The sequence below is a fragment of the Triturus cristatus genome, chromosome 11 (genome assembly GCF_964204655.1).
Source record: "Triturus cristatus chromosome 11, aTriCri1.1, whole genome shotgun sequence".
Taxonomy (NCBI): Eukaryota; Metazoa; Chordata; class Amphibia; order Caudata; family Salamandridae; genus Triturus; species Triturus cristatus.
In genome coordinates, this window is record NC_140594.1 from 172,139,477 (window position 1) to 172,166,705 (window position 27,229).

Below are 27,229 nucleotides of genomic sequence, written 5' to 3' on the forward strand. Positions count from 1 at the left end.
TTATTGAAAGAGATTGCAACTCTCAATGCTATAAACCAAGTATTTGTGTAAGTGAAGTAATGGAACAGGCAACTTAGCCCATCTACCGACCACACTTGAGGATACACAGGGCAACAACCCTGAAAGTCAAGAAGAGTTATTGTTCCTTCTGCCTTTCTTGTGACTCTGTCCCCACCAAGGAACTCCTTGGCATCCTCTCTCAATTAAGAAACGTTGTCTGCACCAGTGATATGTGTCCTCACCTGTTCTGTGACTTTCTGGTCAAATGTTTGCCCATTTGACAGCCAAGGTGCCTTCATATGTTCACCATCTTTCCTTTCCAGCTTCTCCGTTGCTGTTTTCTACTGCTGTCACATGGATTTCAGTCTACTCCTTCACCCTTCTAATTCAGTGATCGTGTTTCTGATGCGCAAATCTGGATAACTAATGGATCCCTGCTTCCAAAAGTAGTTTATTAAAACATTTCAGTCCACATACGCGTCAGTTGTATGTCAAACTAGTGCTTCATGTCCAAGAAAAGTGCGAACAGTGGCCTATCATTGGCTTATTGATTTTTTGCTCACTACTGTGTCATACATACAAAAGCTAGCCAATTTGGCAAGTGTGAAGGTTGTTGTGCCAGTGTTTTGGTTAGCCCTGAGAGCGAGACACACTGGAGTAAGAGTCTGCCCAGCTGAGCAGGATAGGATATCTGGGGTCAGCTGTCCCAGAGTCATGGCAGGGCTCACTACTGGTAGCACTACACAACAAGCATTTGCAATGCAATAGCTCTCGCTTTTGCAAGAGTTTAAGCTATTGGCATTGTAAATGACAATGTCTTTTATTTATTGGTTTTAAAACTAAAGACATAAATGAAAGACATTGTCCTTTACAATGCCAATAGCTCAAACTCTCGCAAATGCGAGACCTATTGCATTGCAAATGCTTGTTATATATTGGAATTGTTTCTATATTCCTATATTTTAGGACTCTGCACACTTTTCAAATGCTAACCAGTAATAAAGTGCTTGTGCTCTCTCCTTAAAGCATGGTCAAATTGGCTTATACCCAATTGGCATATTTTATTTACTTGCAAGTCCGTAGTAAAGTGGTACTACATGTACCCAGGGCCTGTAAATTTAATGCTACTAGTGGGCCTGAAGCACTGATTGTGACATCCACTTAAATAGCTCTTTTAAACATGTCTCAGGCCTGCCACTGCAGCCTGTGTGTGCAGTTTTAAACTGCCATTTCGACCTGGCAGAATAAACCTTTTACCAGGTTCAAACCTCCTTTTTAATACACAAGTCACCCCTAAGGTAGGCACTGTACAGCCCAAAGGGCAGGTGCAGTGTATTTAAATGGCTAGACAAGTAGTTTTACGTTTCATACGGTCTGGTAGTAAAAAAATCTTTAATTCATTTTTCACTACTGCAAGGCCAACCTTTCCCATTTGATAACATTGCAGTTACCTTATTCCATTAATGATAAACTGTAACTTCCAAATGGGATCAGGTAGACAGTTTGAGTTTGGGTTTTGAAGAATTCTAATTAAAATCCCTCTTTAATGATAACGTCTGAGTTTTTTTAATCATAATTCTGAAAATGCCACTTTTAGAAAGTTGGCCTTTTCTTGTCTTCGCCCTTTGGTGCTGGAGCCTGATCCTGGGTCACATGACTAGGCGTTTTTTGGCAGTTGGACTTTGTGTATTGCTCCCAGACAATGAGACAAAGGGAAGGTAGCAGTTGGCAGAATGGGCCACAAAAAGGATGAGCTGTCACCTACCACAGTTGGACATCACAAAGGCTCTGCATGACCATGCTCATAAAGGGCTTGTCACTAGGCTTTTGTGTCCCCAGTCAAGCTGGGGCCAGGACAGGGAGTAAGGGGATGCCTGACACCTCAGGGGACTGTAAATCTCTAGAAGCTTCTCTCACTGCAAAGGACGCACCAGGTATAAATATTGGACCTCAGACACCAACTCTTTAGTACATTTCTGGACCTGTGGATACTCTGCTAGGAAGAAGGACTACGGTACTGCTGAAAGGACTGCCACTCTGCTGGACTGCTACTCTGCTACTGCTGTCCTGCTGTTCTGACCTGCTGCCCTCTTCCCTCTGTGAGACGGACTGGACCTGCATCTGTTGAACCTATGACCTCAGAGTGACTCCAAAGGATAGTTGGCTGGCCTCCTGACTATAGCCTCATGGACAGAAGGCTAAAACCAGCTTGAACCCAAGTCCTCCCAGTCCATCTGAGGATCTAGCAGAACCAACGCATCTCCTCTGCTGCACGGAGTAACTCCAAGAAGAACCAACACATTGCCTCTGCTGCAAGGATTCTCCCAGTGCAAGGACTCCGCATCAACCTTTCAGCCCACATTGCAACCACCGCTACATGACGCTTTCTCAACGCAGGTCTGTGCATTGCAAATCTCTCATCAATGGAAGCCTCACCAACGATGCAGGTTCTCACATCGCAGCATCACAGATCCTCAGAACCTACGCATCCCCTAGACCATGCGATGCATCCTCAACGCCGTACTTCGCATTGCAAACCCTCGACAGGATCCTTGATGACGATGCAGGACCTCACTTTGCAGCTTCAGGGGGTTTAACTTGGTCCCTGTAGCCAGTCCGCGCTCAATCGTGGTCGGCCTGTTCTTATGCCATTGTCCCAGTCTAGCATGACCAGATGTCCACAGTTGGCACTTTGTGGTGATATTGTCACTGAAATCTTTAAAATTACATAGCTCTGGATCTACTGATTTGTCATTTTGTCTTGATTTAGTTATTAAAATGTACTCTATTTTTCAAAATTGGTGTGGAAGTTTTCTTCTGTTGGTTTTAGTGCGGTTAAATTTGTTAAGTCTCCGAGAGTAGGAACTGAGACTGGGACTAGAGATTTTGTTGAGGCAGTCTTTTAGGCATTGTTTTGAATTATGCCTATCAGATAAAACAGAATCTTCCACACGGTGGCCCAACAGCCGGCGCAGTCAAAACACTTTAACACAGCACCTTTAGAAAAGGGTTTTATCTTACAGAATGCAAGTACTCTCCCTTTAGAATAAGGCTTGGGGTTTTATTATTTCACACAATACTCTCAAAAGCTTTCCCAGATGTCAAATGCAAAAGATTCAAATATACAAAGATATAAATATATATATATTTATATGCAAGCAATAATAACCTAAATGCATGAGTAATACTGATTAATAAACAAGCAGCAAATAATATGAGATAAGACTCAAGCAAATATACTGAACGTCCTGCAAGAGATCAGAAAGCCATATATATATCAAATGAGTACTTTGGAGGTGCACCTTGACTCACTCACACATCACAAAGAAACTCAATACATCACCTGGTGCAAAACACCGCATCTCAGACTGGAGAAGTAAACAGCCATGATTGAGAGCCTACAGCAACCAGGGTTCATGCTCCGAGATAGACGCGTCCGCCCGCGCTCGGATTCCAAACTCCCAGCTTCCAAGCTCACAGCCCTCAGCTTTAAACACACTCGAAGATTCGAGAAAGTCCTCCCCCCTGGACCAGAAGAATTTTTACCAGAACTGGCCAGGTTCCAGGCAAGCATTCCCATGGCAGGAAGGAGCTCTCACGTCCTCTTCTTCAAATCTCGCATGTTCCAGCCTATATCTTGACGAAGCTCACAGCTCACAAAGCCTTTCAGAATAAACAATCCCTCACCAAAACAGAAAGACCTTGAACATGAATAACCCAAGCAACTTGCAAGCACTGCTGTGCACGCAGAAAAGCTGAAGCAAGGCAAAGTCAGAGAAAAAGGATGACATGAGGCCAAGCCAAAGCCAATAGTCAGCACTTTATAATTCTCATAACCCAAACAACTTGCAAGCGCTGCTGTGCACGCAGAAAAGCTGAAGCAAGGCAAAGTCAGAAAAAAGATGACATGAGGCCATGTCAAAGCCAATAGTAAGCACTTCATTCAACACCGAGCACATGTGTGCATCACTGCCCACAACACTGCACTTCGAAACCAAAGAGTACATTCCACACCTCTCTCTCCCTTTCATGCTTTCGAATGCACAACCCACACGCTCTGCTCTTGGCAAGGCTATTCTACTCCGTGACAGCTCCCACTGAAAGACAGCAAGATTACAAGAACAAAACTTTTAAAGAGAAGCAGGTATATGCAGGACATCGTACATCCAGGCTAGGATGAAATAACACACTAAAGTCAGATAAAATAATGGTAGTCAAATGTCATCACAGGGTCTCAATCCACAAGAGTGGCTCTAGCACTACAGGCATGTATATGAAGGACTAGCTGAATATGTTGCTGAACTTTGGTTCACCTTTGAAGGCAAGCAAAGGCAACAGGTCTGGTGTTGACTTCCAGCCTATTGGCTTTGTCAATTGCATTGTTGGGGAAGCTGCAGGGCCCTCCCCAATCTAGGAAAAAATGGCTAAAAGTAAAAATATTTTTTAGTCTCAAAAAGCACACATTGCCATAGTAGTCCATGGCACTGATGAGAACTCCTTTGTGTGTGAATGTGCTCCTTGTGAAAGAGCAAAATGCCATCAGTCCCAGTGAAGTAAGTGAATGGCTGAAGATGGCTGACCCATTGATGTATGATATATGCTGAATTGAACGGAAGAAAAATGTGAATGACACAGCAACAAACCAGTGAATGAGAGGGCTGTCAGAAAGCCCCTATAAGTAAGTATATTGTACACAAATGTTTTAGTAACATTAAAAAGTCTCGGCTAACGCCATACGAAACAAAACAGTGATCAGGGATATCTATTTGCGAGACTTTGTATGTGCTTTGCTGAATGGCTGGATTGTTGGGATTGGGAACTATTAACCATACCCCAAAATTACTTTGCACATTTTATCCACAATGCTGCTGGCAATGGCAGTCTAGTCTTCTACCACCACCCACTGTGCAAGGGCTGGACTGGCCATATGTGAACCAGAGTAAATTCTTGGTAGGTTGAGACTCAATGGGCTGTTTTTATGTGTGAAAGGATGAAGTGATCGCAAACTGTCCAGCCAGGCAACCAGCCCTGAGCAAACACACATAATTTCTTTGTAGAAATGTATATCATTTGCCCCCAACATTTCCTTGAGATGATTCTATTCGCTATGTTCACTCACTATTATAAAATGATGGTACAAACACATCTTCAAGGACTGTTTTAGCTCGTGGTCTACCAGTGACCATTGCCCGATTTTCTCCACAACACTCTACTCCACTCTATGCCACTCCATTCTACTCCACTCTAGGCAAATCTATTTCCCTCCACTCGTTGCCACTCCACTCTACAATACTCCACTCTATGACACTCTACTCCATTGTAATCTACTCTACTCCATTCTATGCCACTCCATTCTATGACACTTCACTCTAGGCCACTCCACGGCACTCCACTCTACGACACTCAACATTGTACAGCACTCTATGCCACTCCATTCTGTGCCACTTGACTCCACTCTACGCCACTCTACACTACGCCACTCCACTCTGACACGTTAGTCCACTCTACGGCACTCCACTGCACTGCCTTCTACTTCTCTCTACTCCACCCTACAACACTTTATTCTACTCTATGCTATGCCACTGTACGCCACTCTATTTCACTTAATGCCACTCTGCACAGCTCCAATCTATGACACTGTATGACACTCTATGCCCCTCCACTCTATGACACAACATTCAATGCCACTTTACTCCACTCTATGCCACTCCACTCTATTCCACTCAAAACTATACAAATCAACTCTATGCCACTGCATTCTATGATACTCAACTCGAAAGCACTCTATGACATTCTACGACACTCCACTCTACGACACTCTACATCACTCTATGCCATTCTACACCTCTTCACTCTAGGCCACTCCATGCCACGCCACTCAACAACACTCCACTAAACACTCTGTGACACTCAATGGCACTCCATTCTATGCCACTTTACTCCACTCTGTGCCACTCCACTATTTGCTGCTCCACCGTATGCCACTCCACGATACTCAACTCTGCAACACTTTACGACACTCTACAACACTCCACTCTACAACACTCTATTCCACTCTGTTCCACTCCACGTCACTCTATGCCTCTTCACTCTAGGCCACTCTACTACACTCTGCCACTCCACTCGTTGCCACTCCACCCTATGCCACTCCACGATATTCCACTCTATGACACTCTACTCCATTGCACTCTATTCTATGCCACTCCACTATGACATACTGCACCACTTCACTCTAGGTCACTTTACTCCACTCTACAACACTCCACTTCAGGAACTCCACTCTACAACACTCCACAACACTCTACAACACCTACAACACGTCACTCTGACTCTTTACTCTACTTCACTCCACTCTCACACTCTGTGCCACTCTACTCTACTCCACAGCACTAAACGACATTCTACTCCACTCCACTCTGTGCCCCACCACTCTATGCCCCTCCACGCGCCCACTCTCACACAACACTCTACTCCACTGTACGCCACTCCAGAACACTGTACTCAATGCCACTCCACTCTACGCCACTCTACTCCACTCTACTCCACACCTCTTAACTCCACTCTGCCGCTCCAATCCATGACACTCTAAGACCACTCTACTCTACCCTACTACACTGTAGTCCACAACACTCTATGACCAGTGGCAGCTGATGACATTTGAAAGGGGTGGGGGTGCAAAAATTTGGGATGAGTGTCATGTGGCAAGCAAGCCCCACTGTTATAAGGGGAGGTTCTACCCCCTGAGAAAATTGTGAAACAAATGGGCAAATAGTGTATTTTCAATCAAATTTGAGAAAGCAAGAAGGTTAATAAGGCAACTGTGAAAGTGTAGTTATGACATCAATAAACAGATTTCATATGATAATGATAATTTAATTGTACTGCTTGTATTTCGAAGCATCACAAAACCAGTGTGGCAGGCCGCATGCAATGCAAGCCATTTGTAAGGCCATAAAGACATCACACAGGGCTGAGGCCAGGGCCTGTAAACAAACTATAAAATAACGCCCTGCTCCTCCAGCTCCACTCTCCTCTCCGCGTCAGCCCAGCGCTTAGGTTTGTTTGCCTCACTTTAATAAACCCAGCAGATTGAGCCAACACGGCTGTCAGCACGAGAAGCCCATCGGTAACTGCCATTGACAGGACAGATGTGCATAGTCAATATGGTCAAAATAGTACAAACGGTTCTGTCGGGTAAACAGTATTATTTCTAGAAAAAACTTTCCTTTGTTTGTTTATATGAACACACATAGAGACCATAGATACTTTTCAAAAAGGCTTTATGAATTGCATCATTCATAGATAACTGATTGCAGAGGCTGTCAAAGGTGAGACATATTAGTGACAAGGTGACATAGTGCTCGGTGCTGTGGTGAAAAGTGCATAATATGTACAGTGTGACTTATGGAGGTACTGATAATTTACAGAGGCCAGTTTAAGCGAGTATTTGAAATAGTCTGCAGATGGATTTAATGAGTCTTTTATGCAGAGTATTTCCAACTGATCCTTGAACAAGTGTCGACGTTTCAACCCAAGGTAGCGTTGTTCGCTAGTCAAAGCGGGTCTTCATCAGGACAGGGAGTGACAGCCTAAGAAATAGTAAGGGTTATGGTCAGGTGCGTTCGAGAAATTGAATGCCGTGAGAATGGTAGCATACAAGGTGAAAACTCACCAGAAGTGGGCCCAAAGTAACTTGTGGGGCAGTATGTGAAGGTAGGCAGACAGGAGCAGTTGTATCCTGTACAACCTGGCTAGGGATCTATTCGAGAAAATAGAATTTTGTAAAACAAAGCCCCGGAATAAATGATGAATTAATTACGTTATTGAGGCTAAACTGATGGACTCACTTGGTGGGTGAAGTCAAATCCTTTGGTAGATGAGTCAGGTGGAGCCACATAAGAAGTTAATCAGAAGTGGCAGGTCAAAGGTTCTATCGTCAGAAGGAACAAATCACTGTGGAAAATAATAAATAAGTCTAGATTAAGGTGTGCGCGGTGTCTACATCAAGAGGGACGCGCAACATGGTATCCACTCACCAACAAAACCAGCTCGGCCTTGAGTAAATTCGAACCCATGGATGGATGAGTCAAGTGAAGCCACATAAGGGATTAGTCCGCCGCGGCAAGTTAGAGGATAGACAAAAGTTCTATCTTCAGAAGGACCGAGTCACTGTGAAAATAAATAAATAAAACTATGTATAGTTTGGGGTGGGCGCGGTGTCTACATCAGGGGGGGGAAGGCGCGCATGATGGTATCCACTTACCATCAATATCGGCTCGGCCTTAAGTAATTACTTCATCCTAGGTAACGCGCAGGCAAGCGTCCTGTTCTGAGGGATACTGGGTTACCCCATTTTGATATTCATAGTCAATATGGTGGCATCAGTGGAATGTATCAGGATCATGAGGGTGAAAATGGACGGAACCATTACCAAAAAGATAACGGAGGGAGGGGGGGGGGGGGGGTTGACAGAGCAAATGGAGAGTCTTGAGCTCAACGCGGCCCTGACCATGTGAAGGCCAACTTTACTAAGCAGGTAGAAGAGGTGGCTTTGAAAACTTTGATTATCCACGAATAATTAAAAAATAACCCATCATGCACTAATGACTAGAATTCCATTGTGCACACGGTGACAGGTAACCTCCAACACCGGTAGAGAAAGCAGGATTTCTGAGTGGCCTCCTAATAACAGAGCGTGGCAGAGACGCTGCTAATGAAAAAAAGAATAATTTAATTTGCTGAACCGCTGCTGCGCTAGTAGTGTACAACATGGCCAAAAAGACACTAGCAAACCCACTTGCGCTTGAGTCAGCATGAGCTATTGGCTCTGCCAATGCTTGTTTTGGCCGGACTTCCCCGCGTGGCTGCTCTTTGCTCAACGGACAGGAAGCATGAAGTCAGGGAAAATTGTGCAGGTCATGGGGCTGAACACAGCTGACCAGAAACAGTCCACAATTACTGGCAAGTCAACACGTTTCCGAAGGGCTTGTGAAAGTCACTTGACAAGCTCACAAGGCAAGGGAAATCTCATCTCTACAACAGCCACATGTCATTCAGGCAGAGCTCGGCATAGGACAGCCCCTTTCCCAGCCCATTGTGTTGTACAGAGGCGCACCGACACGGGGCAATGTCTCCCGGTGCCCTATATGTGTTCGAGAGACTTGTAGGTCTCAGTTTCGTCGTACCAAGGGATTTACCCCATACATATAAGAACCTTAACTACAACAGGAAACACGAAAACGGTTTCCAAAAACAAAAAGCATTAGGGGCATTAATGTGGCGACAGGCCATTAAAGTCCAAGCTTTCAAAAATAACTTTAAACTTGGTTTACACACTGTGTCTTACTTACAGCATGTACATTAAAAACGTCTTCCTCCTACACGCTTGCCTGATTTTTGGCTCCAGGGAGGACAAAGGCAACCGAGAGCCTTGCAATGCCCGGGTCTCACAGGCGCTGCGCGCTGTGCGCAGCTCGAGGTGGGAGCAGCTGGTTCCAATGTACTAAGACGTGAGAAACAGCTGGAGTGCGGCGGGGGTGAGCGCGCGGGCCCGCAAATAGACTCAAAGCTGCGCGCGCTTTGTTCGGCGTGACCCACTCTGTCCTACCCACTGGCCTTTTCCTACTCAAATATTCCCATACTTGGAAAGATATTTCATTCTAAGCCCTCCATTTACAAAGCGATCACTCGCCGCACCGCGTCAGGCAGTGCCCTCTTTGTTCCAAGTCTCTGCGTGAATATCTGATTTCGAAGGCCCCGCTGCGATGCTCATTTTTCACTGCACCGCGGGAATACGGTCGGAGTTGAGTGAAAGCAGCTGGAAGCTTTAACCTTTGTTTTACAAAAAATGCAGCGCATTACAGTGTTCTACAGGCAAGGTTCCCTATTTAAAATGCATATAGCGCTTCACATACAAGAGGCCACGAAGCGCCTCAATTTGCACAGGGCTCTGTTTCCAGCACACCCACAGTGACGTGTTGCTCTCTACTGATGAAGGAATGAATCCAGAAACAGTGTCTAGAGTTACACAGCACAGACGGCACCAACAAGGGTGAAAAACTAAAGACTACTACTGAAGTAAGTGTTATCATGCACTACATTTACCATGATGCATTGGTGCAAATTGAGTGCTGGGAGCTTCACAGTGGCGGCGGCTGGTGACCAGAGATGGTGGTAAAGCAGGGGTGGGGGTTGAAAGTAAGAAGAAAAAAAAGAGTTCTTCGCCGTGATTGGCTTAAGGGAGTCTGGGAGTCAGTGTGCTGCCGGGAGTCAGAAAGAGGACGGAGGCGAGACGGCAGCCATCGGACACAGGTAAGTGATCTTTTATTTTTGTATTTTTACTTGTCAAGCCCCGCTTTCCCGCCACTTCTGGTCACCAGCAGCCACCACTGGGAGGCTCCCAGCGCTCAATTTGCCCCAAAGTATCATGGTAAATGTAGTGCATGATAACACTGACTTCAGTACTAGTCTTAAGATTTTCACCCTTGTTGGTGCAGCCTGCGCGAATCGCGACGCTGCCGTGAAGCTGGTATTACTATTACCAGCATGACAGCAGCGTCATGATTGGCCTGAGTGGCCTGGTTTGCTGCTCAGGCAGTGCCTGGGAGCCTGGGGCTGTTCTACATCCAGATGTGCAACACAACCAGGTGGAGTAATGCTAAGTGCGCATGAATGTTTGGCCGTCTTAAGACGGCCGGCCAAACCGCCATGTGCAATTATGGTGCCCACCACTCCTCCTCCCTGCTGGTTGCTGCTGTCCGTCAGGATAGCACAGACCCGCCCCGGCCCAGCACTGAAAAATAAAGTGTTAATAACATGGTGTTATTATCATTTTCTTTTTACTGCTCCGAGAGCTGTGGTGCGACGCTCCTCCACCTTAACGGAGGAGCCCCAGCTGCGCGAGGCAGCGTGCTCCCACCCTCCTTCTAACTGAATTATTATCAAGCCCCAGATTGGGAACTCTGTGCAAAATATATATGATTCATCTATGTTTATTTAAGTCATTTTACATGTGTGGAAGGCTTATTAGCAAATAATCACTACCCAGGATTAATAGTTGGTGCCAAAAAAGCGAAGATGCCGATTTTGCACTATTTTTGCTCCTGATGTAACATTAAAGGAACAAAACGATTTTGCCTCAAACTTAGTCTCATCTTTGACCCTCACAAGTTGAAGAACAGAGTACTTTCTGTATTTATTTCTATGTATACCCAGAAAAATTATTGCAAAATTATTTTGCTACATTTTGTTCTGATGGTGCAACAGCTCAGTTTGGAACAAATCTTGCTTGCTCCATCTCCCATTAGGCAAGCAACATAAAAGGGGCACTATGGATTCACTCAACTTGGTTGGTGTAGCAGCGCTGAGCTTTCCTTAATACCCCCCAGTGTGCGTTTCTCATATGAGGCGGGTTAACTAGAGAGGGTCCTTTTGTGTGTGAAGACGCATTTTTAGTATTGTGGCACTTTCGTCATACATCTCCAAACCCAACAGCAAAAAAAAAACCAAGCATTTGCAATGCAATAGGTCTCGCATTTGCGAGAGTTTGAGCTATTGCCATTGTAAATGACAATGCCTTTTATTTATGTGTTTTGAAAACCTGCAAGCGGTGCGTAAACACACAATTTGTACTTTGCAGGTTTTCTTACCACATACATAATAGGCATTGTCATTTACAATGCCATATTGCATTGTAAATGCTTGTCGCAGTGTTTATTCTATAAACAATCCCTTCTGTGCAAGAGCAAAATGACAACAAGGAAAGCAGGGTGGGGTAAGGAAGACAGGACAGGGAGTAGTGGTGACAGGAGGTAATGAAATGGGTATCAAAAGTGTAAAGGATATAACGAGTAAGGACATTGAGGTAATATAAGGACGAGGGAGAGATACCATATTAGGAGAAGCCAAACAGGTGCACGAAGAACACGCAGAGTTTGGCGCTACAAAGCGCATTCAGTTTATGAAAGCGCAGAAGGGTGGAGCTGGTAAAAAGCATGGGGGAGCATGAAAACACAGGGAGAGTGTATAATGATAGAGACAGCGAGGGCTGGGGATTGGACAGCAAGCAAGTAAGGGGCCGAGAAGGTACTAAATGGGAGAACACAGAAAACACACAGGGCCAAGGGAGGAAGATATAAGCACACGGGAGAGCTTCCGTAGACCAGAGAGCAAGGGGTAGCCGGCAAGAAATAATCAGAGAGGGGGGGAGCAGATGGGGCCGGGGGAACAGTCGGACATCGCGGAGAGGCGGCAATAGAGAAGAGCTGAGATGTCAGGTGAGACCCGGCGGGGAGATGCAGGTAAAGGGGGAGAAAATCAAAAACATGGGGAGGAAGGTGAGGGAAGCAAACACGGACAGGTGCAAGGGACAGAAACTGTGCAGAAGGGAAAGGAAGAAGAGGCTGCAACCGGTGCTATGCATATAAAGATCAATAAATAGCCAGCAGGCGTGTTTGAGTCTCTTTAGCTCGTATCTATAGCTCCTAGAGCGCGCTGGATGTGCGCTGTACAAATGAGTACACCGCTCTGCAGGGCTAGGACCAGGAACATAACACAGACTCCTGCAGCCCACGGAGGGAGGCGGGGGAGGCAACCTTCGGAGGTGCTCCATTCGTGTAAAGCCTTCGAATATCTGTGAAATATGGGGGCTCTTCTTCAATCCTGCATGGCGCATCATTTTGCTTTACGCCCCTGCCGGATCACAGACCACCATGGCCCTGACTCACAAAGGTAAACATACACTTCCTGCATGTTTAGTACTTAGAGGCATTTAGGATCTACATACAGGGTTTTACGACTCCTTGTGCTTAGGGTGCGGAGTTCTGTGCCACAGTTGCGGGGTCTCCGGGTGCGGAGAACTCTGCCTACGAGTGGGAGTCGTGCTACTCCAAAGTAGTTAGCGAATTTCTAAAAGTAGTAAACTTACATGAAAGGCAAAATTTCCATTCAGGAACCGTCCAAGGTGTCTTAGAAAGCAGCGAAAGCTTAAAACTATCTTAAAAGAGAGGAGTAAACCCGGGTTGAAGGTGTTTTTTTTTGGGGGGTGGGGTGATAAGTGAATGAGTTGCTTGAAGGAGGAGGGAAACAGCATGGCCTCAGTTCCCGGAGTCTGATGACACAGATGCTGGCGAACAGTGTCGATGTTACACCAGAATAAATCACTAAAACAACCCCTTTTGCTCCGGGGATTGCGTTCATAATTCAGAGTCCGACCTCTCTTCGGTTGCAGACACGTCTCTCTTCAGAGTCTGCCTCTTATTCATTTTGTTTGTATAGCGCTTTTCGTCGTCCCCTCGTGGCGCTTACTATATCGCGAGGGACGTACTCAACACAAAGCGTCCTTGCAGCTTATGCTCAATACCATGTCTGCGCGAGTGTTGTGACTTATCAGTGAGAGTATAAGGGGGGAGGGGGCGCACCGCTGTAAGTGTTTGGAGAGCAGTGGAAAGCAAGCAGGGGGTGGGGGGGCGGGGGAGTTGTTACTATCCTGCTGAGGACGTAAGGAGAAATGGGAGGGGGCAATATCTCTCATGTTCGGTCCGAAGGAAAACAAGCGTTGGCCGCGCGTGAGCGGCCGGAGACGCAAAATGTGGTGGGGGAGGGGGAGAAGCGGGAGTTGTGTGTGCGCGTGCATCATCGCGATCGCTCTGAAAGCGAAAGTGATCGCGATGACGCACACGAGTTTTCAAAGTGCTGCTGGCGGCCGGCTGCGCGCGTGCACGATCGCGTGAACGCAAGCGTTAGGCCAGCCAGCAGCACTTTGAAAATCCCACATACAAAATGTCTCTTCGAGCCAGCGCAAGCGCTGGGGCTCAGCGAGACCTAAAAATCTAAACAGGGAGTCATGTAAGGAGGTATGATGGGCTTCCGGCCTACGTCAGCGTGAGTTTTAAGGACTCCACCCAAGTCAAAGCCCAATGGAAAAAATAGGCCGCCACTACAGGCAGTACCGGTCCTGAACACTAGATGGTGGAAGTATGCATAGCATGTGAATCTAGACGAGTATTAATTTATAATTAACTTCTATCTCTCCTTCTAGTCTTAATAGTATCAGATATTTGTGCTACAGATACATTTTGGTACTTTATAAAGATTCTCTCTCTATATCCCGCCATCTTAAGATCAAATGCCTGTGATGGATTGTATAATTTAGCACTGCAATTATGTTCTGGTTCATGTCTGAACAGCGGTTGAAAACGTTGTGTTAGTGTCTCTGCATTGAATAATGTTTGCTTCTTGTCTGGAACATTCCTAGTTCAGGCTCTGCACTGCTGTAGTTATAGTGCCTTACGCGGCAGAGAATATGTCATGCATTCCAAGCAGTGCTCCACGCCCCCCCTTCCCGCTGACGCTGATGATAATATATCTAAAATGGTGAACATTTCACATGACGGATACTCTTGTATATTTCCTGCAGCCATAAAATCATTTATGAACTGGCTGCAACTGGATTACACATCTTCTGTTCAAGAGGAAGACCAGGCCTGCACAATAGGCCTGTCCACCTAGCATGTAAAAGCGTGTCAGTAAAAAATAGAGAACACAGACAGTGTTGGAGAAGTCAGCGCGAGTGGTGCAGTGTTGCTACAGGTATGTCCCTTGCATGGCTCCTGGGCAGGTACACCTGTCCTGAGCCACACACTGCATGTGGTATTGAATATTCTGACTTTTTGTGACCCAGCTCATACACTAATTCAGTGTGTGCTCTGAGACCTAGGTCTGACCTTTGACTCTGAGGTCCAGAGACTGGTTCTGAGGCCTGGGCCATCCAGGTGACATTGGCTATTGTCCATGTTTTAGCTTTTAAACATTAGGTGGTATGGCAGTGTACCTTTTTTTTATAATTTTAGTTCCGAGCAGACCCTTTTCTTTTACTCAGAAGGGGTGTGGTGCCTACTGGCCCCACCAGTGGACATGCGCTGCTGGTTCAGGTAAGAGCATAGGGCGGGACAGGGTGGGGCGGGGAAGTCGACAGATGATGGAATAGGGAAAATAAAATAAATGAATAAATAAAACCACTCACATTGCGCTTGCTGCATCGCCGAGCCGGCCAGCAGGGGACCCCCTGCAAAGTACATGGAGGGTCCCCCCTTCTGGACTTACTCAGGAGCTCTCAGGCCAGGGTACTGTACAGAGGGGGCCTCTTGGAATTCGGGGCCCTCACCCACTGCGGAGGCTGCGTGGGCCTTTGTTATGCCACTGTGTCCCACTCTTGTGAAGCTGTGCTAGTATGAGACACCCAGACCGTTACCCTGACATCCTATGTGCACGTCTTGTGCATGTTGTGTAAAGCGTGCCTAGTGGTAGAACTCCATGTGGATTTAAGAGTGAGCATTCTGCAACTGGCGGTTTGCATTTTGCATTGCTGCTAGTAGCACACGACCCAAAATGGAGGTTGTGACACAGCCTGCCCAGACAGTGAACATGTATTGTCTACTTCTCCGAGACTGAGGCGTGCAACCCTAGACACTGATGTGTGGGAGGGTGAAGTAAGAGTAACATTTTTTGCAAGTCTTCCAAGCATTTTATTATTATGTGTGCATGCGAGACAAATTCTTCACCACCTAACCACTCAGATCGCAGGCAGCTACGATGCTCGCGTTGCTTTAAGTACAACTTTAAAATAAAAAGGAGAGGTAAAATAAATCACCATTTACATTGACACCCGAAGTGCATGCACAATAAATAGCTAACATTTAATTTTAATATAAAAAATAAATAAAATTGAAAAAGCATACTTTAAACCAGCTTTGCCACTGAAGAGAAAGAAACTATTTTTAGACGGAAGTGAACAGTGTGCACAGCTTGGTGCAATCACTCAAACTGAAGGGAGCAAATTGATAAAGGGATGACCATTGTCCCCTGCAGTAAGCAGGAGCAAAATGGGACTGACAGTTAAACAGACCAACAAATGGAACCTGCTGATCAAAAGCCCTTCTATGTATGAATAGTACGTGAATATTGCATGTACTTTTTTGTCAAAAAAAAAGAACACTAGTTTGGCGAGTCAGCCAAAGGTATTTCCATGGCCAGGCCTGAAGCGTAAGTCTAAGGGGGGAGTGACCACATATACAAGCATTGGCAAATTCAATATGTCTCACATATGGGAGAGCTATTTGCTTTGGCAATTGGGTTGGGGTGGAGAATGGGAGGTCAAGTGGTGGTAGAGAGCAGGATGTTAAATAAAAAATAGGCTGTGCAGCAGTCAGGCCTGGCTGTGTCAGAGCTTTTATTTTTCTTCTGTCTGGTGGGAGGGGAATAAAGAAACAGACAGGGATATGGATGGTTGGGGGTAGTAAAAACAGGGACGATTGAAGAAGAGACAGGGATGGGTAAAAAAAGAAAAAGTAACATGGATAGGACAGGTGGGAGGGAAAGAAGCAACAAAAAGAAGCAAAATAAAGAAGCAACATGGAAGGTGGAGAACAAAGAAACCCTAGAAAAAAATAAAATAGTACCTCAATCACAGCAAACAAAGGAGGAAGAAATGTATGAATTCCATCACCAAGTAATAGGATGTTGAATGTCATATGTTTTTAGGGTCCAAGGAAGGAATACCTTCAGCATGAGTCATCATTAATGCACTGCACTGCCAGAGAGTGAGCACCATCTGGAGACAAGGGACATGTAGAAATAACTAGGGATGGGCATGACTCATTCTGTATAGCGTAATTACTCAGAACTACCCAAACATTTTGCGAGATTACACTGATTAACGCGAAAAGAGTAAGCCCAGGCGTAAAACTCCACTACGTTCGCGGAGTTTGCAGAAATCAGCAACTTCACATTCCGTGGAGAATGTGGACTTACCGTTATACTCCACACTCTGCAACGGAGCAGAGTTCTTTTTGGTTCGTGCACTTGGAATGTCATTTCGAGCATGCGGGAGCAACTTGCCAAGCGCTTGTGATCGCCCACAAGATTTTTAGGGATGTGTGCGGGCACCACAAGATTTGCTAGCGGCTGCTTGCTCCTGCGAGATTTTGCGGTAGCCAACACATCATTTGGGCGTGCCTGCGACTTCCAGGGGATGTTTTCTGCTGTACGTGATCCCGAACACGCAGGATCTACTGCGGCTGCAATATGGGGAAGATTCTGTCCTCGAGAAGCATCAAAATCTTCCCGAACTGACGATTTGGAGTTAAAGCCTCTTCAAATTAACATATTAACATTTGGCTGTGGTTGTTTTGTGAAAGGAGTCTTTTTTTCTTTTTCTACTTCTTTTTCAACTGGAAGGAAGTGCCCGAGAGTCTCCAAATTCCTGTTCCTGTCCAGCAGGCTCCTACCAGTGCTTTGTCCATCTCCTGGGTACTTTTCATTTGGATTTGGAGCTGGAAGGATCACTCTTTGTGTCTGCTGCATATCCCATTGGATTTAAGGACATTTGTATTTGAGATTTCACAAGTAAGTTGAAAAACTGGTGTTTGTTTGATTGGGGTTATGCACCTGGATTTATTTGTACTGTTAATGGATTTTTTAATTTGATTGTGATGAGTGGCCTGTTGTTTCAGTAGGGGCCTAGTGATCACTGATTTATTTGCATTTTATTTTTCTTCTTTTGTAAAGGAAAAATGTTTCACAGTTTACTACATTTCCTCCATGTTTTTTAATATGTTTGCAACACTGATTTAATTCACTATGTGGCCGGCCTAGTCTGCCATTTGGCCTAACAGCCAGTGGGCCCAGTGCTAGTCATGGGTGCATGAAACAACTGTTTCTGTGGTGTTTACTGCATTTAGGCCATGAAAGGATTTAGATTGAAACACAAAATGTGCTTTTTTGTGGTATTTCATTCCCCCCATGCAAACAGTGTATAGGATTATGGAGGGGGGGGGGGGGTAATGCCTTTGAAGGATGCGTGTTGTCATAAACATTTTTTTTAGCCCTGTTCCTTTTCATTTGTGGCATTGCTGAATTAATGATGTTACCCCTGTTTTACTATGCCTCCTTTGTCTGGCCAGTGTGTTTCTTTGTGTGTTTGGCATAGGTCACAATTTGCCTTTGTTCTAGATGCCATGTGGCCACTGGCCAGATGACATTTTGTATAGTCAGTGGACTGTCCCTAAGCTTGCATGTGCTGATTGTTTTACAGGCCTCCTGCCTCTAGTTGTTGTGACTTATGAGTGACCGTGTGGTTGGCGTCCATTTTGTGTAGGCAGCAAGTGTGCTTTTGCCATAGGCCTGTATGTGTTCTGTGTTCCAGGCCTCAAGCTTCTTGTTGTGACCATGTGGCTGGCAGCCATTTTATGTATCCAGCCAGTGTGCTTTTGCCATAGCCCTGCATGCGTTCTTTGTTCTAGGCCCCCAGCTTCTTGTTGTGACCATTTGGCTGGCGGCCATTTTGTGTAGGCAGCCAGTGTGCTTTGTCAGTAGGCCTGCATGCGTTCTTTGTTCTAGGCTTCCTGCTTCTTGTTGTGTGACCATGTGACTGGCGGCCATTTTGTGTATCCAGCCAGTGTGTTTTTGCCATAGTCCTGCATGTCTTCTTTGTTGTGGCCATGCCTTCTTGCTGGTTGTGTCCATGTGGCTGGTGGCCAATTTGTGTGGGCAGCCAGTGTGCTTTGCCATAGGCCTGCATGCGTTCTTTGTTTTAGGCCTCCTGCTTCTTGTTGTGACCATGTGGGAGGCGGCCATTTTGTGTATCCATCCAGTGTGCTTTCCCTATAGGCCTGCATGTCTTCTCTTTGTTCCCAATGAATGCCTTCCTGCTCAGTGTTGGTGTTGATGATAATGTGGCACTGGCTGGCAGCCATTTCGTGCATCCAACCAAATTCGGCCCATTGCCACAGACTGCATGGATGGTTGAGCAATGAGCAATTTTTCATTTTTTTAAAATTAATTGGTAAATTATATCTTATATTTTTTCAATTTTGTTTCACATTTTTTGTATCATTTTTTTTTTTTGGTCATACTATTTTTCACTACATCTGGCATCCTTCAACCCCATGTCTGCTATAGGTGCAAAACAGCATTCATTGTCTAGGCATTATACCTTCCATTGTCATTTGTCAGCTGCACCTCCCCGAGTGCCACATCACAAGTGAGTGATGTCACGTGACGCATATAAAGCAAACAGTTTCATTTGTATGTTGTGTTTGTTTTTGCTCTCTCTTATTCTTTCTGAGTGCACAGTCAGTCACCATAAAAGTTTATGTTGGTGTGGTTTTCCGTTTTACGGATAGATATACACTGTTTTGTTAATTAAGGGAGTAACCAGTGACTCCAAGGCTGAGCCATCTAGATAGAATATTGGCGTCAGACGTCTTCTCGGGGTTACTGACATAATTTTTATTTTTGAGAGATTGACTCGTAGCCCATGGTCTACTGCACACTAAGCCATTGCAGTAACTAGACGCTGTAGGCTCACTTTGGTTTAGCTAATCAAAACGACGTTGTCTACGTACAGCATGTGACAAGCACAAAATACAGACACCGTAGGAGAATGAGAATTGACACTGTTGAGTACCATGTTCTGCTCCGCTAGATACAAGTTGAAAAGAAACTGAGCCAAAATGCATCCTTGTTAAAGGCAGTTATTCATGGGAATTTTCTTTGACATCAATTAACCTTTGCCCAGCCTTACCCTTGTCCATGTATCCATGTAGGACTGTTGCTTTACTCTTAGTAAAAGAGGAGAAATTCCCCAGCTTTGCAGTTTGCACCTTAAGATGTTAGGTTGTACTGCAATAAAGGCAGAGCGAAAGTCCACATAGCACAGATGTAGATTAAAAGGGAAACGTGCCTAGCTTGGTCAATTAGCTGGGCAAGCAGAACATTTTTTGTGTTTGTGCCCGTTTTCTTAATGAACGCAGTCTGGTTCGCTGCCACCAATTAACATGCTTTATCTCAAGCTATCAAATCAGTAAGAAGGCGTTTGGCTAAATATTTTGCCTTCCCATCCATTAAAGCAATCAACTGTTGGAGGGTAACATAGTCTTTCCTGTTTTATGAATTGGGCCAAAATTGATCCCCTTTGAGCTGTCTAGGAGTACCTGGTTAGTAAGTACGTGCTCGTATAAAGCGGGCAGGTGTTTGGCCCAATTCAGTGGGTTTTGTTTAAATATTGCTTTGTGAGATTAAGTGATTATCATAAGATTTTCATGGAAGTGCCTGAGACAGGATTATAACCCAGGTTATAATGTTCCAAAGTTGGTAGCTTAGCCTTTAGACCACATCACCATCTCATTTATGAATGCTTTGAAGAATGCCTCAGGACTGGTGAATGTGGCACTACATTTGTCAGACCAAAATAAAAGGGCAGACCCTATGAGAGAGAAAATCGGGTACCAAAAAATAGAAACTGTTGGTTTCCTACTATCGCAGTTTTGGAGTTATGGAGCGGATGAATGAAAATGACTTCCTTAATTATCTAAATATTTGTTATTCAGCAAGTTACAAGCTATCCCAAAGAATTAAAAAAAATCACAAACGTGTAACATAGTATGAAAATACATGACGTTTCAACAAACAAAACACTTCCAACAAAGTGCCCCTATGTATATTGACTACCACCAACCGTGTATGTGACTGCAAGACATCACCATGCAGTCAGTAAAAGTTCTTGTTCTTTATTATTAAAAATAAATCCTACACCACCCACTGGCATATATATTCAAAAAGTATATCTAACTATCACACATACCCAACAATCTTCTGTACATTTGATCATCATGTTTAAGAATGAAAGTTCTGTTCCAGTCTGTAGAGAGAACCAACTATGTAACAGTCACTTGAGATTCACAAAAGAAGTCGACTACATTTTAACATTTTCAGATCCTATGCAGTATTCTATTTTAGGCCCAGTGTGCAGCACCTCACTTCAAGAGTTTGTTTTACTGAGAACTTTGAACACAACAAGTACCAGAATGTTTGTGGAGGCTAGCTGGTATGCCTCTGTTTAGTGGTCTTATGGATGTTTGTAATGTTCTTGGCATTAAATGTTTTCCCTGGAGTGGGAACATTCCAGGTCCGTGCAGTCGGATCCTGGCTGACTTGGGATGACCACAGGGCCGGACTAGGAACGCAAACCAGCCCTGGCAATTAAGTTGTACCGGCAGGGGGGATGCGCGTGGAAAGCCCTGCAGCTGCTTTTGTTACAGGGGGCTTGTATTGCAGCTACCTGCAAAACTGGCCCTTGAAGTAACAAACTGGCCCCCCACCCTGGTGGTCCACCAGGGAAACACCCGGTGGCCACTATGGCCAGTCCGGCCCTGGATGACCACACACTGGCTGTGCCTCTCAATATAGTTATTATAACTTATTCTGGAGATTCTGTAGATTCCTTTGCAACACTACCACATCAAAGATGTATGTCCCATGCTCACTGTGACACTGGAACTACACTATACCCGACTGACGAGCCCCAAACAGGATGAAACCAGTCTTGGGTTGGTTGTGCTCTGGTTCAAAAGAGACCTAGGTTGGCTGTTTGAGCTGCACTGTTCTATTGGAGAAGGATCAAGGCTGATTTGCATATATCTGGGTCTAGACAGAGCGTGGCATGGTGAGAAAAAATGATGGAATGGAATGCAGCTTCGACTATTTACCAGTGGCTAAGCTTACTTTAAAAGCATTCCACCCATCACTTATTTGTTTACTTCAGTTCAAATAAAAGACAAGTACTACTTTGCAATATGCTGCGACGTTGTGAAGCATTGAAATTGTGGACCGTCCAAATTCTCTGGATGTGCTCTGATCTCCGCGGCTCCTGAACTCAATTTGGCTAAAGGAACAGCGGACTTGCAGTCTTATTAAGTAAAAAGTATGAACTCTCCTCTCTGGTGATTGCCAAAAAGCACAAAATGTACATAGGAAAACGGTACTGTGGAGGGCCAGACTGCTAAAACTGACTGGAAACTACTGAAGCAATTCATAAGGACTGTGTGTCTCCAGATCCCGCCACAGTGGAACCTGACTTGACTGAGAACTTTGAACATTACAAGGTGGCCCTCAGCATGACTAATACATTCCACCACAGAGGGAGCCAGGCACCCGCTGGAGCTACCTGGCTGCCTTAGGGGAGAAGATACAGTTTTAAAACCCTATAAAATGTTGTTTATTTCAATACACGACGACTCCTCATACCAGGGCAGGCCGGGTAACACAAAGCACCCTCCGTTACCTAGCAATCAGCGGAGACCTATCCTTAAATAAATATATTTGCTTTGCGATTCTTCCTAGCATGGCCAGGCCTTCGCCGCGGAGGCGGGACGGGCCTTTGGTACAGTTCAAGTCGCAGCTTGTACTTTGACTCCTCGGCAGAGCACAATCGACGTGAAATGGCCACACCCAGGTGCAATATCATGGCAAAAAAAATAATAGCTGAAAGTCTGTGCTGGCAACAAGATCCGGCAAGGTGTACGGATGGCTCACAGTGTTGTAATCCCTTAGTTACTGAAACCAATATTTTTCGTGACGTGTATGGTGATTCCCTAAGAGATCTGGCGTCTTTTTCCAGGAGTGTCGTACTTCTTTGTTTGTGTCTGTTTACGGTGAGTGTACAACAAGCCTCTCACTCACGCTTTAGAGTGTCAGCTGCCTGTGCTGTGTGTGTGTGAGAAGTGCTTTAAATGGGCAGGTACTGAGTACCTGCACTTATTTAATTTGAAAGGGAGAGTACCTGCACTTCTCAGCACAGCTGCAATAAATATAATGCAAGAGTACCTGCACTTCTTTAATTTGAAAGGGAGAGTACCTGCACTTCTCAGCACAGCTGCAATAAATATAATGCAAGAGTACCTGCACTTCTTTAATTTGAAAGGGAGAGTACCTGCACTTCTCAGCACAGCTGCAATAAATACAATGCGAGAGTACCTGCACTTCTTTAATTTGAAAGGAAGAGTACCTGCACTTCTCAGCACAGCTGCAATAAATATAATGCAAGAGTACCTGCACTTCTTTAATTTGAAAGGGAGAGTACCTGCACTTCTCAGCACAGCTGCAATAAATACAATGCAAGAGTACTTGCACTTCTTTAATTTGAAAGGGTGAGTACCTGCACTTCTCAGCACAGCTGCAATAAATACAATGCGAGAGTATCTGCACTTCTTTAATATAAAAGGGAGAGTACCTGCACTTCTCAGCACAGCTGCAATAAATATAATGCAAGAGTACTGGCACTTATTAAATTTTCTTCTAAGGAGAGAACAGGTATTCTAAATAGTGAGTTCCTTCACTTCTATATTTCCTTTTAAAGCACTGTGTGTGAAAGAACCTTGTGTTGTTCCTTCTGCTACTGCCGCCCATTGCTTAGTTTCTTAAAAAAAAAAATAAGTGCCAGGGCTCTAGTCAGGAGGCATTTGCTGCTTGTACCACCCATTGCAACTGCCAGCATTGCCAATGACAGTATCTACACAACTACTAACTAGCACACTTCTACAAGTGTGACAATTCAGACTGTTCCATGCCCCAAAAGCTATAAAAATAGCTTGGACAACAGGTATTAGTTGTTTTTAATTAAGGCTTCATGTTTTCCATTTTTACAGATTTTTACAGATAAATACAGACAGAAAAACATGTATTTTCCTGTCGGTATTTATTTTTTAGCTATGCAAGCAGGGTTTAAAAAATAAAATATTGAGAAAGGGCATGTTACATAGTCAAGGCAGTGTTGATCAAATAGTCATACATGATACACAGTAAAAACCTCCTCTTGGTGTACACAAAACAATTCCTGGTTGGCAATGTTCATTATGTGACATCAAGGCCCCCCGCAATGCCTACTCTAGCCCTTGGCGGCTCACAAATCTCGCCTCTGTAAGTGTTCCAATGTCCTCAGATTTGCATCCATTTGTTCGGGCACCCCCTAGCTTCATGGATTGATTTTTCTGTCACCATGCACCAATCCATGTCGTTGGACCAGTCCACCATTGTCGGCGGGTGGGAGACCCTCCAAAGCCGCGCGATGTTCCATTTAGCGATCATGAGCCCAAGCGTGACCCACAGTCGCTCCCTGGAGTTTAGGTCTGTAGGGTCCCAAATATTCAACAACGCTAACTTTATATTACAGTGGATCTGCTGCCCTAGTGCTTCCTCCATTCGACCCGCCACCCATTCCCAGTGCCCCTGTATCACTGCGCATTCCCAGAGAGTGTGAATAAATGTGCCTCTTGCCCGCAATGCGTACACAGCCACCCTCCAGGACATAACCCATACGAACCAGCAAAGGCCCTGATATATAGGATCTGTGAAGTAGCTTTAGTTGGACCAGCCGGAGCTGGGAGGAAATGGCCACCTCACGAGGAGGAGCCACCGCCGCCTGCCACTCTTCGTCTTCTAGACCGGCGACATCATGGTCCCATCTGGCACTCAAGCGGGTCAGAGGGTCTGCCATATTGTTAATGAGCTTCTTGTAGATGAGGGCTATGGCTTTTTCCGGCATGTCTCCGTCGAGTATCCTATCCTCAAGTGGGGAGGAGTCAGGGAGATCGCTAACTCTCGGAAGAACCGTGAGCAGGGCGTGTCTGATTTGAAGATATCTAAAGTATTCAGACTGGGTGAGGTCGTACTCCTGCTGCAGTAAGGAAAAGGGCACCTGTGAGAAAGTGCCATCTTTCTTGCATGGTATGCCCCCACTTTTTGCTGAATTGCTGAATGTACTTTGACTGAGTGTGCCCTGAGCTCCTGCCAATCAGGTGCCCAGGGCCTATGTTCCTTCCCTAAAACCTAAATCCCAAATTGGCAAACCCTGTCCACATGTCAGCCCCTGGTAAATGGTACCCTAGGTACCCAGGGCCTTGTGACCAGGGAAGGCCTCTAAGGGCTGCAGCACTTATTGTGCCACCCTTAGCGGCCCTGTACCCTAACACAAACACGCTGCCTTTGCAGGCTGAGTGTTTGGGTACAGGACAAAACAGAGAGTCGACATGTCACACATCCCTGTGTGCCATGCCCACAACATACACTGCCCTGGCATATATCCGCCACCCCTCTAGCTGGGTGCCCTATGCCAGTGGTGTGGGCACAGGAGCATGAGCCCTGTGCCCCTACAGTACCCAGGTCCATTACTGGGCACTGTAAGTGCAGTGCTGCCATTTAAGAGTATATGGTGCTGGGAGATCGTCAACACGAACTCCACAGCACCATGATGGCTTCACTGAAGTCTGAGGAGTTTGGTATCAAACTCCTCAGCACATTAAACCCGCACTGATGCCAGTGAAGGATTTAATGTACAATGCACGACAGAGGGCATCTTAGAGATGCCCCCTGAACCTAACCTACAATCCACATCTGGTCTGAGGGGCTGCCTAGGCTGCCACACAGCAGACATGTTGCGGGACCTCTGGGTAGAGAGCCATCCGCTCTCCTGGGCCTGCTACAATGCACATCCTGGACGAGGTGCTAGGTCTCCTCCCCTAAGATGGGCAAGGGGAAGCTTCAAAGGCATGCCGCCTTTGTGAGCTTCTCCAGGCCACTTGCTGTACCCAGCAACTGGCCCCTACCGGTTCTCAACCCCCAAGACAGGAAGACTGTCCGGAAACCCCAAGGAAGGACAGGGGGTGTGCCAGCCTCTGCCAACCCTACCCCTCAGGTGGTGGAGGCGAGGTGAAGCACGTCCCGAGCTCTCGCCATCTTGAAGATGGGGAGCCCTGCCCAATCAGGACTAGGCCACTGCCCCCTTCCCACAGGAGAGTGGCAGGATAGGGGGTGTACCCACCCCATGGCAGGGACCCAGTGGTCCCTGCCCTTTACCTACCTGTAACACCTCTAAATTTAGTATTTAGGGGCACCCTGAACCTTCCTTCCTTAGATTCCAGATTCCAAAACAGCAAAGAAGAGCAAGAAGATATAAGACCTGCAGTGCAGCTGCTAAGAAGAGGAAGACACCAACTGCTTTGGCCGTGCAGCTGCTAAGGAGAGGAAGACACCAACTGCTTTGGCCCCAGCCCTACCGGCCTGTCGACCCTCGAACCTGCTCCTGCTAAATCCCGGCACCTCTTGTGGCCAGCAACCTCCCAAACCCCGGAGAACCTGGCTACCTTGTGACTCTGAGCACCTGGGACTCCCATGAGCAGTGGCTCTGCTCAAAGCAATTATCTAACCCCTGGCATCAGCCCGGAACCACGAACCCTGCAAACTCTGCACCTGCCAAGCCTGGCCTGTGCTGGAGTGGACAAAGACCCTGAGGACGTTCCCCCCGGCGACTGTGACCCCGAATCCGGCACCCAAGGACCCACCTAGACGCTCCTGACGACGCCTGCAGCCTCAGAACCAGGGACCCCCCCAACCGCGATCAACAGAGGGATAGATTTCCCGACACCAAAATGCACCCCTGCACCCGGCCTCCTGCGGCCCCCTGTGCCGACTCCTGGGTACCTACCTATCCTCCAACTACCCAACTTACCTTTCGAAGTGGTGGTCACACCTGAAGAATCTTCGTCCCCGAGCTTGCAGCCATTGTTCGTCCTTGAGCTTTTCCATTGCAATCCATTGAGCGCCCGAATGCTCAAAAGCACCCTGCACCCAGCCGCCCGAGTGACCCTGGCAGTGCAACTTCTACTCCTACCTACTTTCCCATTTACCCTGAGCAAGTGACCAGGAGCCCAGCTCCCACAGCCGCGTGGCCTGCTAGTCAGCAACCACCAACCAAGGGCCCCCTGCCTCCCATAGATAACATTGGGCCTAACTCACTCTGCACCCGGCTGCCCCTGTGCCGCTGAGGGTGTAACAACTGTACTTACCTGACCCTGGGAGACCCCTTAGTCTATGCCCAGAACCTTAACTCTGCCAGTCGAGTACTTACCCAAAAGCCGATAACTCACTTTTCTTCCATAGTGTAACATTGACTAGTTTCTCTTGAAATTTCTTCTAAGTGTGGGGTTTCTAAACTTTAAAACATTCACCTAAAATCAACCGAGGAACGAAAACGGAAATACTCACCTGCTATTAGGAGAGATCCCAGTACTGGATCTTGGTGCCCAGCACTGACCCTGAAAAGTACTTAGGACCGTACTTACCACTAACTCAATTTTCTCCCATAGGAAACCATTGACTGTTTTTCTGTGAAATTTCTTCTGTCGATTTTTGCAACTACAAATCTTCTTTAAAAATCGTACCAACTGTGAAAACGTAATTACTTACCTGTTTTAGATAGATGTCCCAGTACTGAGCCTAAGAGCCAAGCACTGGATTACAAAAGTAACGAGAACATGCTTTACCCGTAACTTGAATTTTCTTCCATAGGAAACTATTGACTGTTTTTCTGTGAAATTTCTTCTGTGTCGATATTGCA